Genomic DNA, 6,592 nt, shown 5'->3' on the forward strand with positions numbered 1-6,592 from the left:
TTTTTTTTTTTTTTTTTTTTTTTTTAATGGGGAAGGAGAAGAATATACAAATGCATAATTCCATGTGTATCTAGAAAGGTAGTAAAAACCTCTTAACATTGCTCACCATTAGGGAATGGCCAGAAATGGCAGGGGTGTATGACTCAGGTTTTTCCCACATACTGTTTCATATGTAAATATGTAGCATGTTTATATATCACTGAAAAAATATAAAATTATCTCATCTATCTATCTACCTATGTCTACTGAACCTTTAATAGAAACACTGACTACAGCCAATTTTGTCATTTAACCTAGTCGTATTTGTTTTTAACCTTTTCCCAGAAACTGGATCTGTATTTTGGTAAGTAACAGTTTGCAAAACTGCTAAACTTGTGTAAAGGTGGACATCTCTGTGAAAAGAGAAGAGCTCATAGTATGTAGCCACGAATTGAAACAATGAACACACGCTACACTTTCGTGTAAGTCTTCGAGTGTCTGAAACATGATAGCTTATGATCCTTTGGCTGTGAATCCGTCTCATGGGACATGATAAGAGCACAAACCATTTGAAAACTTTGCATTCCCTTCACAGTGAGAAAGCATTGCTAAGGAAAACAGATTCATAACTCTTAATGACTTCTTAAATGACAAGATTCACTATGAACTCAGAATCATGGAGTCAAAAACTGCTTTTTGGTTTCTCCTACCTGTTATAGCTTACTGAAGTAAAACTGACATACAATAACCTGCAGTATTTAAAAGACACACCTTGATAAATTTTGACACATGGAACCAACAACACAATCAAAATAACAAACATTTCATTACCTCCCAAAGTCTCCTTGTATTCCTTTGTCATCCTTCTTTCCCATTCCTCTCTATAGGCAACTATGTATTTGCTTTCTGTTGCCACACATTTGTTTGCATTTTCTAGAATTTTATAGAAATGATTCACACAGTATGTACAGTTTTTTGGGTCCGGCGGTGGTGGCTGCTGCTGCTGCTTCTTCTCCTTCTCCTTCTCCTTCTCCTTCTCCTTTCTTCTTCTTCTTCTTCTTCTTCTCTTTTCTTTTTGAGATGGAGTCTTGCTGTGTCACCGAGGCTGGAGTGCAGTGGTGTGATCTCAGCTCACTACAACCTCCACCTCCTGGGTTCAAGCATTCTCCTGCCTCAGCCTCCCAAGTAGCTGGGATTACAGGTACACGCCACAAAGCCTGGCAAATTTTTGTATTTTTAGTAGAGACGGGGTTTCACCATGTTGGTAAGGCTAGTCTTAAACTCCTGACCTCGTGATCCGCCCACCTTGGCCTCCCAAAGTGCTGGGATTACAGGTGTGAGCCACCACGCCCGGCCTGCGTCTGGCTTCTTTAACTCACTCAAGTTAAAGGAGTGTGCTATTCATCCATGTGGTGTGTATCCAGAGTCTGTTCATCTTTGTTGCTGGATAATAATCCATCATATGGTAAATCACAATTTGTTTATTCATTCGACTGCTGATGGGCATTGGTTTGTTTCTGATGAACCACCAGTATCATGCTTTTCCCTCACAATCATCTCATTTCTCCCTATTTTACAGATGAAGAAATAAAAAGACTCTCAGAGGACAAGTAACTTGTCTAAGGTACAAAGACAGTACTTGGAATATGGAGCCTTAAATTATTACAGTGTTTGAGCTGAAAGGAACACTAAGGCATCTCTCTCTTCTCTTTTTCTCTTTCTTTCTGGGCTTCTTTCTCTTTCAACTGCTTGGTGTTGAGATTTGATTTGTGATCAACAAGAATTATTAAGTATTTATCTTTATTCAGGGTAAAGCCAGCAGGTTCTTCTTTGTTAGCTAAATGCTGATACCCTTTTATTTAAATTCATTCCTAGCATGCTCCTACCATAGGGAAATATTCTGGAATGTTCTATCAGCCAAAGGTGACCTTCTCTCCCACAGGAGCAGGAGTGTGTTGGAGCTTGCTTGTGCAGGCTCTTAAGAGCTGCTTGTTAGATTTTTAAAAGCTAAACACAGTCATGATGTAATTTAAATAATATACACTTTCAATTAAATATATGATATTAAAACAAAGTTGAAAACATTCTAAAACTCATTGCTTTTAATTATTTTACTAACACCTAGGCTTTTAAAGTTATTTTGTTTCTTCTTAATTCTACTTTCAGTGATGTAACATTGGTAGCTCAAAATCAGCCTTGGTGGGACTATTTACGTGATGGAAATTGGCAAAAGACAAAACTCAAAGTGAAATTTATTATTTTTTTGATTGACTAGACTTAAGAACATGATAGCTAAAATGGTAATAATTTAAAATCTGTAATCTCCAACTATTACATTGTGACTAGCACAAAAACCAAGAATTTTTTTTGTTTTTTGTTTTTTTTTTGGTATTTGGGAACCATTAAACAATTTAGCAAATAAACTGCTCACATCACTGATGAATGAAGTTCTGATATATATCTTCCTCGTTTTACTTTCATCTTATTCATTAACATAAAAAAAATACCAACCAATATTCAAAGCGAAACTACTCAGGGAGCCAGGTGTTAAACATTTACCAGCAAACCACCGCCTCTGAAATTAAAACCTATGCAAAAACCAAAACCAAACCAAACCTAGCCTACAAGACTAGTTTCTGTTTAGATCTCATAGGAAGTCAAAGCCTCTAAGAGAAAAACCAAGAACACAATGAAATCAGAGCTGCCAGTAGAAAATATTTAAAGTTTGTTATAATTTAAAAACTGGATAATACAACAAAATGACTCACAAAAGTATACAATAAAATTCTCTCTTACCAGTATCCCTCCGCCATGTAGTTCCTCTCCTCAGGGGCAATATCTATTATCAGTTGTTGAGTTTTCTTTAAGAGATGGTCTATATATAAACAAGTAATATAATCTATTCTTCTTCTGCCACACCATTTGGTATACATATGAACCTATACAATATTAAAATACACTATTTTGTACTTTTCTCTCCCCCCATTTAATATATCATAAAGCTCTATTCACATCAGTGTCATGGCTGCATAATATAATAGCATCCTTTTATGCTATTGGATGTAGCATCCTTTATTTATCTATTACTTAGCTACAATGCAGAGACATTGTGATGGTTTCCAACAGGACTTAATTTTAACCCATGTACGTTAGTATCCATATATCTGCTTTTACCTGGTTATGATTTGTTGCGCCTCTCCTCATTAAGTTATAGAAAGTGAGTCAATTCATGCAAACATCAGCACACATTTACCGAACACCTACTAGGTGACTTGCACTGTGAGGGATGCAAAAATAAAATTTTAAAACATGATTGGTCTTAACATTCTTGTCACCTAGCTTGAAATTTAAAAAATAAGAGTATAATAATGATCCAGATAGCAGCCTAGCAACTGACACACGACTTCATCTTTAATTCACTTTTGAGCTCGGACTAGTCGTTTAATCCTTGTGAACTTTTGTTTGCTCATCTTTAAAATGAAGATGACTATTCCTGCCTTGACCACCTCTTTGGGTTATTTTGAGGATCAGAGTGGACCATGTTTGCAAACACTAAAAGACCACACATTTCTATGGGTACATGACCTCTCCTGCCTCATCTTGCCCACATTGTGTCCAGCTATGTTGAACTTTCATATGTCCGGACCCTCCACATGTCGGCCTCTGCATGTACAGTGTGCCTCTCCTAGAATGCACAACCACAATAGCCCCCCTTTCCAGTCACACCAATTCCTACCCTTCTTCAGCTTCCAGATTCCCTGACCTCCCAAGTTTAGATCAGGTGCCCTTCCTATACACTTCCTGAGAGTCCCCATCAGGACACTGCCATTGCTATGTCATGGAAGGGGAAACTGTTTATGTCTTGTTCACAGCTGTATCCTAAACTCTCAATAAATGTTCAGGAAATGAGTAATGAATCAATTGCCTTTAAAGAAATGGAGCAGTGGGACAACATTGAGTGTACTAGGGCCAGGAAGACCTTTATCTACATTCTCTTCTTTGATCTTCACCATACTCTGTGTGATAAAAATTATTATTTGCATTTTATAAACTCAGGGGGTTAAGTGATGTTGGAACCAATGCTGGCAGACCCAAAGGACTTTCTCCATAATTTCACTCTGTCCCTCCAGATTATAATATCACTCTATCCCCAAATGCAATGGCAAATAGTGATTGATAATTACTATGGCCAACCACAGGGTTATTTGTGTCACTCATTCAGTCCTCTCAAACCATATGAAGTGGATGATGTCACCATTTGCAGATAAGGAAATGAGAACGCCCAAAGGTGAAGTGACTTGTTAAAAAGTGCTGTAAATTCTCCAAAATGAAAAATCATTGTGAACTGGAGTGGACTGAGAAGACTCCATAGCAGAAGAGAGATTGGAGTTGATACTTGAAGAAAGGGTAGTGTTTAGATTCTAGAAGCAAAGTTGTTGGAGGGGTTTCTAGTTGGGGACAGAGAAAAGGGCACGAGTATTTGAGAAACAGAGGACCAGGTGACAAGAGAGAAAGATCATGTCTAAGAGTTAAGGAAACATAAGATGCAGAGGTTGATTGGTTTATATTATGAAAAGCCTAGAAAAATTGTATCTCAGATGTTGCATTTTAAGGGAAATGGGAATAATTTTATGGAAATGATGAAGGGTATATTTGAGTTTCCTTTAAAATGGGAATTATATGTGATTTATCTAATTTTCTTGTGGATTTAGTTTTAGCTAAAATGTTTGTTTTTTTCCTTAATAGGAATAATAATCCATCTTATCCCAGAGTTTCCACTTCTGAGAGACAGAAACCATGAGAAATGGAAAGTGCTAAGAACCCTTGAACTCCGCTATTTCAGGGTGGAGCAGGACATGCCATTCCATTCAGTGAAAGACCTTCTGACTTTTTGTAGTTGAGAAAACATTGGAGTCATATGTGATTTGTGTAGCAAGACCTTAGAAGCCAAATGGCTTCTGAGCAAAATTGTGAATTTCCCCTTCCCCTCCTCAATCACTTTCAAACTAAACTCAAAAACCATCCGCAAAGATCAACTTCCCATGGTTTTTTTTCCCCCTTATATCTGGCCCTCATGCTCTTTCTTTTTGGCCCAAGTTTTCAAAGCAGGGTTTTCAAGGGACTCTTGCCTGTTTTTCCTTGGCCTACTTCCTCCCATTCTCCTTGCCTTCCACTGAAGCACCCATACAGGAAGGGCAAACCTGTCCAACACCTGCTCTTCAATTGATGAGGTGTTCAGCGATGTGTGACCTACATAAATTGTAGATTGAGAATCAAGTCAGTCCGGGGGAGCATGAGATGAGTATTTATCCACCTCTTCTCATGACAGAGCTGTTCACCAATGAAAACTTTCGTCAGCAAATGTTTTAAATGCAGATGACCTCAGCACAGTAGGAGCTGAGCATTTGTGCTCCTGAGGCTGCTTTAGAGTGGCTCCCAGCTGGCTTGGGCTCCCAGAAATTTCAGGCCCTGTGCCTTAGCTTTGTCTCTTCAAGGTGACACTGCCCTAACTAAGGTGACTATATAGTTTATCATACAGACCAGGACACTTCTAAAAATAAAAGGGATTGTGAAAATAATTAAAACTATATAGTTTTAAAATATTTGTCGAATGAAAATTATTTTCATTATTATTGAACTTATAAGATATAATAGTTCTATTCGAAAACTATTTTAAAATAAAATTGCTTCCAAAATAAAATAACAGTTCATATTTACTAAGGAAAATTTAAAAGACTTATTCATATTGATCCTTTGAAACTTAATAACACAAGAATAATTATTCTTGGTATACAGTAACATACTTCACTGTATTTCCTAGATATACCCTGTCTCTAATACCATATCACAGTGTGTGTTTTTTCTGAAGACTGTATATATTATTTTGAATAAGGTCTTTTATTTTAATGTTTCATAAAATCATGTGAAATAGCCTTCAAATTTGTATCTTCTAATTAATTAATTTGAAACCATTAGCACCTTTTTTTTTTCCTGTAGTTATATATCAAATTTTTAAAATTTACAGCTGGGAGCGGTGGTTCATGCCTGTAATCCCAGCACTTTGGAAGGTCAAGGCAGGAGGATCCTTGAGGTCAGGAGTTCAAGACCAGCCTGGCTGACATGATGAAACCCCGTCTCTACTAAAAATACAAAAAATTAGCGGGTATGGTAGGGAGTGCCTGTAATCTCAGTTACTCAGGAGGTTGAGGCAGAATTGCTTGAACTTGGGAGACAGAGGTTGCAGTGAGCCAAGATGGTGCCATTGCACTCCAGCTTGGGTGACAGAGTGAGACTCCATCTCAAAAATAATAATAATAATAATAATAATAATAATAATAAAATGTAAGGTCTGCATAATACTTGGTAAGTGCAGAGAAAATTATAAGCAGAAGAGTTATAACCCTAATTTTATTTTATATTGAAATATATATAAATGTAACTTGGGTGCTTTCTAAATTGAATTTATATTTTCTTGTTTTTTAAGATACTTACTGTTTAAGATCTTTATCCATTAATAAAGTTAAAAAAGAGCAAATAATTTGTTGGAGAAAGGTTAGAAAACAGTTATAAAAAAATTCATATTTAGAAAAGATGTGAAGGAACACGTGTTCAT

This window comes from Rhinopithecus bieti, unplaced genomic scaffold (assembly GCF_001698545.2).
Source record: "Rhinopithecus bieti isolate Rb0 unplaced genomic scaffold, ASM169854v2 scaffold_42565, whole genome shotgun sequence".
NCBI classification, from domain to species: domain Eukaryota; kingdom Metazoa; phylum Chordata; class Mammalia; order Primates; family Cercopithecidae; genus Rhinopithecus; species Rhinopithecus bieti.